The 11678-nt window shown below is 42.5% G+C and overlaps 1 protein-coding gene across 9 annotated transcripts in view; it reads left to right on the top strand.

Moving 5' to 3' along the window:
• Window positions 1–11678, top strand: part of PALM2AKAP2 (PALM2 and AKAP2 fusion) — a 503536-nt gene that overhangs the window by 472440 nt on the left and 19418 nt on the right. The window lies entirely within an intron of this gene.

Below are 11678 nucleotides of genomic sequence, written 5' to 3'. Positions count from 1 at the left end.
AGTGTCCTCTGGAAGAACCCTGAGCCTAGACGGTGTTTGCCATTTCCCAAAGGATGTAATAGCTCCTTTCTTGTCCTTCTGCTGTGGTCTTGGTTTACTGTGGAGAATTGTTCTCTTTTATTGTTCTCTCTTGGCTGAGGGAGAAGCTATGTGTGGCACAGACCCAGAGTCGGCCCTTGGGTTGACTGTATTGATGTCAGTATCTGCAGTTAAATCAAACCTATCTGATTTGGGGATGTCTTCTCCTAACCCCTTCTGAATGCTGAGTGTCTTCCCAGCAATGACAGTTATGGCTTGGTGTTGCAGATCTACCCGTAGAAGATGTTTTTGTCCACCTTCTGTATAATTGATCTTTATGGATTTGTCTTTCTTTAAGTCTTTCTTTAAGTCACCATAAAGCAATTACTTTGGAATCAAGGTGGTCTCATCTATTTGTGTCCTGTGATCCTTTTGGAGAAGTTGAGTTACTATATGTAAAGACAGTCCTCTAATCTTCTCCCATTGCCTGGACAGTCCCTATCTTGAATACTTTTTGTATAGATGGTTGATGTTTATTACAGTGGTAATTATTGTTGCTACTATTATGGATAACATTGTGACGAGTAATTTTTATTTCTCATTTGGACATGATGGCACTTGGGGAACCACACATCCTACCAAAGAGAAGAGCTGCTCAAGGTGTGGTCCAAGTTAGTTCATGACTATTCCTGATCCATGCTAAGTACAGACCTAGGGAGTAAGCATTTGAAAACTCTTGGAGCAATTTGATAGTGTCCTCAAATGAAAGTGTGGGATTTTGTATTTTTTTAATGGATGGTCCATAATAGATTGGGCAGAAAAAACTGTTCCTTCACTAGAGATAATTTAAGAAGTGTTGCCTTAACATATAATTACTGGCGTTTATCTTGGTCCATCCAGATCTTAAACCCATTGACACTTGGCTTCCATCAAATCTATAATAACACAAGTTAACTCTTCCCATTATTAACTTTTAAATTTGAAATAATCTCAAAGCTAAAGGAAAGCTCCCTAGTTAAATACAAATATCTTTTTTATTCTGAATTAAGAGTAAATTGCCAACATGATGCTTGATCACCCCCAGTTTTGTAGAATGTCCCTCAGTTTGGGTTTGTCTGATGTTTTCACATGATTATGTTCAGGTTATGCATGTTTGGTAGGAATACCACAGAACTGATGCTTATTCTTCTTACAGCATCCAATCAGGTAGTACATGGTGTCCGTTTGTCCCATTACAGGGACAGATGTTAACTTTTTTCACATGATTCTAATTTTGATCGCTTGACTGAGGGCTTCTGTACAATAGTTACTTTTTCCCTTTGTAATTAACAAATATTTTGTGGTGAGATGCTTTGGTACCATGTAATCTTCATCCCACTCCTCTTCAGACTTTAAATCTATCTATCTATCTACCTATCTATCTATCTATCTATCTATCTATCTATCTATCTATGACAGATGGTCTCATGGATTCCTATTATATTTAGTGGGTTATAATCCATTTCTATTGTTATTTTTATCCTTAATTGTTCAAATATAGTTCACAGGAGCCCTTTCAGGCTAACTTCAGTGTCCTTTTGACATGTCCCCATTTTTCTTTGGGCACATCTTTACTTTCTGGTGCCACAAGATGTTCCAATCTCATCTTATACTTTCCTAACCCTGAAATCAGCCTTTTCAACAAAGAGCACTGGTTCCTTTTAGTGGAGAGTGGTATTTAGAAACCAAAGTCTGAGTGTTTGATGTGCTCATTGCTGTTGGATAGGCACTGCTCTCAGGCACTCGTAATGGTCAGAATTAGAGAATATATACACATTCTATCTATCTATCAATTGATTGATTAATCAATCTATCTATCTACCTACCTATCTTGAAAACCATGAGCTCACCCTGATACCATTAATTCTACTCTAATACCACTGGGTTCATTTTCTCTCTTTCCATATTTGTAACCTCCTCCTTGACAACAAGGTACCTGGTTCCTATTATCCCAATATATTTATTATTTGATCAAACCCCTCCCCCCTTATGGAACCAATCTACTATTTTCCTCACCAAACATGGGTTCAAGTGTCACTTTCTGGGTGGCAACTGCTGTTTCCTGTCACCAACACCCTCTTCACCCAGCTTGGGCTCCAACATCCTTTGCTGGGTCACCTGTCTCCCTTCCCACCCTGCTCTGGCTCCAGCACACCACTCTGGGCCACTGGGGTTCCTCCCACCCTCCCTGCAGACACTCATCTTGTTCAGCCCCACCTAATAGCTTTTGGACTAAATTATTCAGGAAGGAAAGGGAAGGGAGCAGGAAGAGGGATAGCATGGTGACTTTCTTGATATGTTTTTTAATGCCTTCAGGTCATGGAGCAATGGCCAGCTGAGTGTTTGAGGCAAAGAAAACTTTCAGAAGAGGCTATTTGTCTATGCTTAACAGTGACTGGTTGGCTTTTCCCAGAGATCCTTACTTGTCGAGTTCACTTTAAAGTCTTGTTGTGGGCTGGCTTGGCACAGAGATGCCAGCTGGGCTTTCTATATCGTATCCTAAAAAAAGTTTTGGTACCACTTGAATTCAGTACCACTTGAAGCCCAGTCTGGGGAGCCTGCTTCACAAGTAAGTGATTGTAAAGGGCCTGCATAAGAAGCTGCAGCTTCACTGGTGGAGGAAGTCTCTGTTGGCATCTCAGCAACTTCCGCTCACATGGCAGGCAGATTCCATGGCTCTCTTATCAGTTACAGCTGGCTCCACTTACCTAGCCCTCCCTTTATATTATTTCATTATAGAACCTTCTCTACAGTGCATATGCTCAGTGGTATTTTCAGTTTTCTTCACTCCATCTCTAATTAAACACCTTACCATATTGCTCGATACTTTACTTCTAGCACACAAACAAAAATTAAGACATCTCAACACTTTCCTCTAGTTCCCTGACCTGCTGTGGTCCGTCAGGCTTCCCGCCAGGCTTAAAACAGGACAGAGTCCTAATGTTTGCCTTCAGCATCCCAGTAGCCCCGTACCGATTTCCCCCGTACTTCCTCCTATGCTAATGCTGATCTCCTCCCCCATATCCCATCCCCATAGGCTTGATTTCTGCTCCTTTAGTAAGATGGTAGTTCATCCATGCAAGTCTGCACCCTGCTTGGGTCTGGTTGTCACATTGACCACAGTCATGATAACGTGTGTGCAACTCATTTCTTCACATTTACCTCTAGAACATTGAAAGTAGGTGGCAGGGCTTCCCAGAATTACAACCTGGATTGAAAGAAGCTGAATGCAAAAGGTAATTTTTTTCTATCCATGCCTGGAAACGTTTAGAGTAATGCTTAGCCAGCCAGCTTCCAAGTTCATGATCAGGAAGGAGGCTGACACATCACTCTGAGCGGCCAAACCGGGCCTTTCATGGCCAGGCTCAGAACTGCTGGCTCCAACTTTGGTTTTGTGAATGGAGATGTTGCTGAGTTCCTACTGTACTACTCCCCATTTCATGCCAGTAGAGGTGACTCAGCTGGGTCATTGCATGACACAGAACGACAATTTGATATTAGGTGATGAAAAATATAATTTTTAACATCTCCTCTGGTAGAAATTATGCTGGTGACATGTTGGAATCCTGAAATCTTAAGGCAAATAAAATCCACTGAGAGCCAAGATGTGATAAGGAAAGAGAAGTGTTTTCCAACCATTTCCCAGGTGTTGAAAAGATACTTGTTTTTGCTTTTGGTTCCCTTGCCTTTCGAGATGGAAGATGATGAGATTTCTGTTTTTAAAAGGATGTAATCCTTTTCAAAGACCAATTATTAGGAAAAATTATATGGAAATTTAATCTTGTTGGTTCTTGCATGACTTTTAACAGAAGAAGGTCCACTTAAATAGGGTTTGTGTGGCATTTGTTCATACAGAAGTGAACAAGGCAGATAAAGTCCCCGCCCTCAGGGAACTTACAGTTCAGTAACAGAAACATCAAACAAAGGTGGCAATTTCATAACAGAGAAGCGTGGAGACCTGTGGAAGAACAGAGCAAGGAAGACCGCCTCACTGGGGGGGGATAAGGAAAGTGTTCCTTTCTTGGGAAACTATCATCTAAGCTTTGAATTGAAGGAGTTGGGTTGGGTTCAGGGGGTGGGGGAGATTGTTCCAGTTAGAAGGAAGGGCACCTACAGAGGCCCCAAAGGAAGAGAACTTGGCACGTTTGAGGTGCCTAAATAAAGTTAGGGTGGGTTAAAGGAAGAGATTTAAAACAAAACAAAAGAAAGTTGATCTGGAGCCAGGCAGTGAAGAGCTATGTAAATCATGTCAAAGGTTTTAGATTTTAGACTTTATCCTGTGGTCAGTGGGAAGCCAGTAAGGATTTTCAAAGGGGTAATTATCTCCACAAATCTCCAAGCTGTCCTGCCTTCATCCACGAATTGATGAATTAAAAGTCTTCCTGCTTTCCTGAGGCCATTCCACCGGCTTTTTTTCTGTGTACGTCTAAAGGCCGGCCGCGATCTTGACGAGTGCCCTGGGTTATGGGAGAGGCCATGCTCCCAAGAAGGAACACATGTGGGCCTTCTCTGGACGGTACTTAGAAGTAGAGAATAAAGGAAGCACTTAGGCAGGTGCACGAGCCTGATTTGAAGGTGTAACCCACGCACTGCTGTAAAACGCCCTTGAGGAATGAGTTTGGGAAGAAAACCCAAACATTTTACCGAAGTTACAGTTTAGACCTGTTAAAACGTCTTTTCATAGGAAGGGTATCAGCAGACAGTTCTCTCTTTAGTGCCTGTGTCTATTATTAGATATCCTGGTTTCACTTCCAAGTTCTAGGCAGGCCGGAGAAACCCAGCTAGTTAGGTGATGATTAGCTTAGGTTTTGGAACTAGTTTGCATTTTCATGCCAGGTGTCGAGTTGATTTACCAAGTCAATTTGCCCAGTGGGACCTTCTGGAGAGCGGTCAAGGAAAAGATGTGGATATTGAGTCCCATAACTTGTCTGTTTAGGTCTTTTAATATGTGGAAAGGTAGTTATACATCTTATAAAAATAAGATTTCCAAGGTGTTTTGACTTCTGTTGTCAGTTTGAATTGACTGCACATGTGATGTTCATTACATTATTATGAAACTTATTGACTGGGTCTTTTTTCTTTTCCCTTCATTATCTCCCAATATCACAAAGAAAACTCCTTTAGTTAGAAAAAAAAATGTTTATATCAACACAATATTCAGGCAGCAGAGCTTGGGGTCTTTGTTCCATGCTGAATTAGAGCTGAATGAGGCCAAGTCTCACTTGAGATGCCCTCAGTCCTCCACAGTAGAAGACCTTGGTGTGGGTGACTGACGGAAGGATTCCCTCCCAGGCCCAGGTGAGAGAGAGCTCTTCTTCAGGAGTGTACAGTGTTTCCCTTTCCTGCCGGCAGGTACAAATTGTGTATCTTATAGGGGCACAGCTGGCTGTGTGAAGGTTCTAAAGCTGAACGTGGAGTATCCTACAGATGATTATGTATACCGCCAAGTTCCTTGAACATTCTCTGGTGACCGAAGTATAATCACAGTAGCTGCAACTCACCAAGACCTTAAAGCCCAGTACTATAATTCACACACAGTTTTCTCATTTCTCATTTTCTCATGTAACCCTCCCAACAGCTATCTGGGATAGAATCCAAATTACCCAAACTCTTGAGATCAGATATATTCCACATTTTTCTGATTTTAGAAAGGCCATAAAGTGTCCATACCATTATTTAGAAAAGCAATGCAATGCATGTACTATTATTGAACACACCCAGTGGAGTCTGGGGCTGCACCTGTCATCAAATTCGATTTCTGCTGTGAAACTTAGAGTTTGTTCTATTAAGTGGGATAAATAAAGACCAAGGAGAACCTCATGCTGGTTCACCTCGGGTTTTGCTGCCAAATAAGTTATGATAAAACTTAGTTTTAGTGGTTCCTCTGTGCTTTCAGGACTTAATTTCAGTGCTCCAAATTACAACAGTCAAATTGCTGACGCTGTCCAAAGATCTGGGCAGATGGCGAGGGACTAGCGTCGTCCGTGTCAGCCATCTAGCCTGGCTGCTCTTGTGAGTTCTTTCTGAAAGTTCATGCCCCAGGAGGAAGCTCAGTCATTCACTCTGCAGACAGGCTCATTGCCTGAAAACTTTGAAAGGACTGGGAGCTCAAGCAAGGAATCCATTTCTTAATTCGAGGATGTGCGGGGATAAGTGTTCACTCCACTACCTGACCAGGTTAGGCGGAGTAGGGCCAACGCTGGCCAAATTCATTTACTGGTGGTCATTGAACACCATGTCTGCTCTTTGCTGTTCTCCTTTGCTCTTTAAGATTGTTCCTTCTGGGGCTTCCCTGGCGGCACAGTGGTTAAGAATCCGCCTGCCACTGCAGGGGACACGGGTTCGAGCCCTGGTCCGGGAAGATCCCACATGCCACGGAGCAACTAAGCCCGTGCCCCCCAACTACTGAGCCTGCGCTCTAGAGCCCGTGAGCTACAACTACTGAATCCTACGCGCCTAGAGCCTGTGCTCCGCAACAAGAGAAGCCACCGCAATGAGAAGCCCGCGCACCGCAACGAAGAGTAGCCCCCGCTCACCGCAACTAGAGAGAGCCGGCGTGCAGCAATGAAGACCCAACGCAGTCAAAAATAAATAAATAAAATAAATAAATTTATAAAAAAAAAAAATTGTTCCTTCTGCCTTGGATCAGAAACTCCCTGTATTTTTATTTATCTGAACCCAGTGAATATGTTCATTTTTAAAAGCACATGCCATTTGGGAAGGAATTGGTAAGAAAAGTTTAGGTCGAAGTAGGGTTTGGCAAGGGGTGAAGGTTGAAGGTGTTCAGTGACGTCAGAACTTCTCAAGTTACAGAGTTCAAAGTTCTTTTTGGACATTGCCTTCAATGGTTTGAAAAGGGCAACTGTCATGGTTAAACCCATCACCTTCACTCCTGAGAAGATATAGACCGTGGTCTTTCTTCTGTGACAAGCCTATGGTCATGGCTTCTGGGACGTAGAACTTTGGAGAAGAACAAAACTTCCTACCATTCCGTTTTGTAACAGCTTCTGCTGTCACTGCTGATTGTGCTGGGTCTTCTGGTACACACAGTGTCTGGGTTGTCCCTTGCTTTGCTGGGGACATCACATGGTGGCCTTGTTACTTGCCCTTTACCCATGCCTGGCTACCCCACGCTCCAAGTTAAGGAGAGCTGCTTCCAAAAATTCAGACTCAACTGCTCAACTGTGTGAACCTACATACAAAGAAACATGCAGTCTTGAGCTGAGAACGAAAAGATGATCAAAGGACCTAATTCTTGTAAGATCCCTGCTCTACGCCTGGTAAGAAATGTGAGCTAATCTAAACCAGGCCTGGGAGCAGGATGGCCCCCGTGACTGCTGGAGTTTAGGGCAGGATATGACAGTCTCTTACTAACCATGGCAACTTGCCGTGAGCTTCCCTAGGGAGATTGGTGTTTCAGAGCCACTTCATCTTTGTAAATAAGCTACTTACTACTTACGGGGTGGAGGACTGGGGGTGGTGGTGGGAAGAGGGTGCAGGACAGGCCATTAGAGCACCAAAGAACACATTCATGTTACATGTAATGGTATTTTATTTCTCATGACCTTGAATGTAAAGTTCAAAGGTTTCCCCAAAAGTTATATGCATCTGACATCACAGGTATTCTCAGTCTCTCTGTCTTTTATTTCTCATTACTCAAATATAAATTCATACCAAAGCTGGTCAAGGAGAATTACACATCTGCTTAAATGTGACAGTCATTTTTCTGGATTCATATCTAAAGTTCGAATCCTGACACCACTGCTTGTTAGCTGTGTAACTAACTTACTTCACCTCTCTAAACCTCAGTTTCTTCATCAGTAAAACGGGAATAAAATAGTACCAACCTCATCAGTAAGTTAGTACAGTCAGTGCCTGGTGCACAAAAGGCTTCCAATAAGAGTTGTTGTTATTGCAGGGTTTTTAAAAATTAATTTATTTATTTTTGGCTGCATTGGGTCTTTGTTGCTGCGCACGGGCTTTCTCTAGTTGCGGCGAGCGGGGCCTACTCTTCCTTGCGGTGCACGGGCTTCTCATTGCGGTGGCGTCTCTTTGTTGCGGAGCACGGGCTCTAGGCGCGTGGGCTTCAGTAGTTGTGGCACAAGGGCTCAGTAGTTGTGGCTCACAGGCTGTAGAGCACAGGCTCAGTAGTTGTGGTACACGGGCTTAGTTGCTCCGCAGCATGTGGGATCTTCCCGGACCAGGGCTAGAACTATGTCCCCTGCATTAGCAGGCAGATTCTTAACCACTGCACCACCAGGGAAGTCCCGTTATTGCAGTTTTTGTTCTAAGAAAAGACCTAGAAAACCTTAGCAGAGTTACTTATGAGTTATTCTTCTGCAGCTACTGGAACCCTGATGTAAATGACACAACATGCTTTATAAAATTGCTTTCTAGTCCTAGCTGAGATTTATTCATAGTTACTTCTTTAGAATTAAAGTTTCTCATATAAAATCAGAGTTCAAGAATTAGCTTTCAGGAGTCAGCTGTGATTTCAAAAAACAAAGGCCATTATTAAGCATGTTGGGTGACAGTGAAATTACAAATTACCATGAAAATATTTTCTTTTTTGGGGAGGGGGTGATAATGTTCGTAGAGCTAAGCTCACTGTGTTGGTAGAAATGTGTTTAACCAAAAGATCTTGGCGGGGCAATTGCTACTTACCATGAGTTTCATCCTTACTGTTTCAATTAAATTTTTTTCTTTTTTTAGTCTTAAACTATGCTTCCCCTGCAGATGCAAAACTCTTTCCTTCTCCAGTTTTCATTTTCCAGTTCTGTTCAGAGGAATGATCCAATATCGACAACTCATCCAACATCCCACCATACCTTGAAGTAATAATATTTGGAAGTTTCTCAGACTTGTGTCACCAGGCAGGGGTATTTCTCATTTCTGAGCTAGGCTTATAATCTGAAGATTCATATCATTGCATTCTCCCACCCCTGGGGCCTTCAAAGGAGGAGATGAAAGGACCAGGAACTAGCTCTTAGTGTGTGGGTCATAGCTGGAACCATACAAGCCCATGGACTCCGGATCTGACAGGCAGGATATTCCCTTGTACTGGGAGGAAATGGAATTTAAAATGCAAGTCTGAGCTCCTTTCTTTCTGGTGATCTGCGAGTGAGTCGTTTAGATGTTTGCAAGCTCACCCCAAGGCTCCGTGAAGAAAGGAGATCATTGAAGGAGGCTTGGGCCAAGGCATGTTATCTGGTGGGCGTCTTTGTCCGGTTTGGTTTTTAAATAAGAGTGGGTGATGGCTTTTTCTTTTCTTTTGAGAAATGTAGAAACAAAGGATCTTTGATTTTTAAGACGTCAGACGCCATGTGTATAGAATATAATAATCACCAAAATCCTAATGTTTGACCAAAATAATTTTCTTAACTATGGGAATCCACCCTCTTGGCTTTTTAGAAGTTAGTCCTCTTCTTATAGAGGGAGGGTGTGTGCTGTCATGGATGGCAGCAGCTGTGTACTGAGGACATGCAGCCCTCGCTCTAGTTCCCTTGGGTGGGAGGAATTGCGGGTTCTTCTCTCTGCCCCCATCAGCACAGGGAAATCCATCTTGTTCGGAGAATCCAGAAACGCAGTCAAGGCGTGGCTTTTTCTCTCTGGACAAGGCGTGGCTTAACTACTTATAATAAACAAACAGGAAACACAAATTCATGTTTCCTAGTTTTTTCTTCCACTAATCATGGGAGACAGCATTTACTAATTTGGAGTGAAATTCTGCTTCCCCCACTCTTCTCCTTAGTCTGCCTGTGAGAGTCACCAGTGAATGTGACCAGTGCTTCTCTGAGGCCCCAGGAGGTGTCAACTCAGTAGCTCCCCTGGGTCTGTGTGTGCTGCCTGGTGAGACAGAAAGGCTTCCGGATCTGCCTGGTCCATGAAGGTTAAAGCCCCAGCTTTATCTGCTTTTCTTAGCATGTGTGGTAATACTTAAAAGAAAAAAATTCTGGTTTGTTTTATAATTTAAAATTAATTCATGCTTATTGTAGAAAAAAACTTGGAAAGTAAAGAATAAAGATAAAAGGCGAAGTGATTCATAATCCTAACTACTCCCTGCCTAGTTTTTCTCATGCACACATGTGCCTGGAAGATAACATTGGGTCTACATGTGTATTAGTTTCCTATTGCTGCTGTAACAAATCACCACAAATATAGTGGCTTAAAACAACACAAATTTATTATCTTATAGTTCTCGAGGTCAGAAATCTGAAATGTGTCAGCTATGGACTGAATTGTGTCCCCTCCCAAATTCAGTATGTTGTTGAATGCCTAACCCCCAATGTGATGGTATTTGGAGACGAGGCCTTTGGGAGATAGTAAGAGTTAGATGAGGTCATGAGAGTGGGGCCCTCATGATGGGATTAGTGCCGTTATAAGAAAAGGCACTAGGGACCTCGTTCTCTCTCTGTGATGTGTGGACACAGCAAGAAGGTAGCCATCTGCATGATAGGAAGAAAGCTCTCACCAGAACCTGACCATGCTGGTACCCATGCTGATCTCACACTTCCAGCCTTCAGAACTGTGAGAAAATAATTTCTGTGGTTTAAGCCACCCAACCCATGGTATTTTGTTTTGACAGTTCAAACAGACTAAAATAGTGTCCTTCTGTGCTAAAATCAAGATATTGGCAGGGCTGTGTTTCTTCTAGAGGCTCTTGGGGAGAATCCATTTCCCTCCCTTTTCCAGTTCTAGAGGCCATCTACGTTCCTTGGCTTGTGGCCCCTTCCTCCATATCCAAAGCCAATAGTATAGTATCTTCAGATCTCTCTCTCTCTCTCTGTCTCTCTCTGTCTCTCTCTCTGACCGTCCTGCATCTCTTTTATGAGGACCCTTGTGATTACATCAAGCCCAACTGGATAATCTTGGATAGTGTTCCCATCTCACAGTCTTTAACTTAATCACACCCTCAAAGTCCTTTTGCCATGTAAGGTAAATATTCACAGGTTTGGGGGATTAGGGTTTGGACATCTTTGTGGAAGCCATTATTCTGCTAACCACAAGACTGTTCATCTTATCCTGACTAAGTTCTACCATGTGTCATGTGTGCACTTTTGTTTTCTTTTACGCAGCTAATAAATAGTGAGTTAGGATTTGAACCCAAGCAGTCCAACTCTGGAGCCTGCACTCCTAAACCCCTGCAATATTTCTGCTTTTGTAACCTGCTTTTTCTCTTAATGTATTTTGAATATTTTCCCATGTCCATAACTATTCCACTAAATTTGAGAGACTAGAACATGACTTATAATGGCTAAATAATACTCCATCATCTGAATAAGCCATAACTAATTTAACCATTCTCCTATAGTCAGATGCCTTTGTTGTTTCCACATATGTAATTATAAGCAAACAAACGAACAATGGTGAAAGTTCTTGTACATAAGCTTTGTGCCCATACTTATTAGTTGAACTTGTGCCCATAAATTAGTAGTTAGTGGTTAACTAGTATACACTAGAGAGTAGTATCTTCCAAACAGTTTTCCTCAAGATATTAATAGGGATTCTATGAAATGAGGTTCTGTGGTTAAATAAATTTGAGAAATGCTGCACCCCCATTCCTAAACTAGAGATTCACAATCATATCAGCACTAAAACCTTAGAGAAGTCCCCTGGTAAGG

The sequence above is a fragment of the Balaenoptera physalus genome (assembly GCF_965194825.1).
Source record: "Balaenoptera physalus genome assembly, chromosome: 7".
NCBI classification, from domain to species: domain Eukaryota; kingdom Metazoa; phylum Chordata; class Mammalia; order Artiodactyla; family Balaenopteridae; genus Balaenoptera; species Balaenoptera physalus.
Note: the sequence above shows the minus strand (reverse complement) of the source record. Positions and strands in the feature narration are given on the sequence as shown.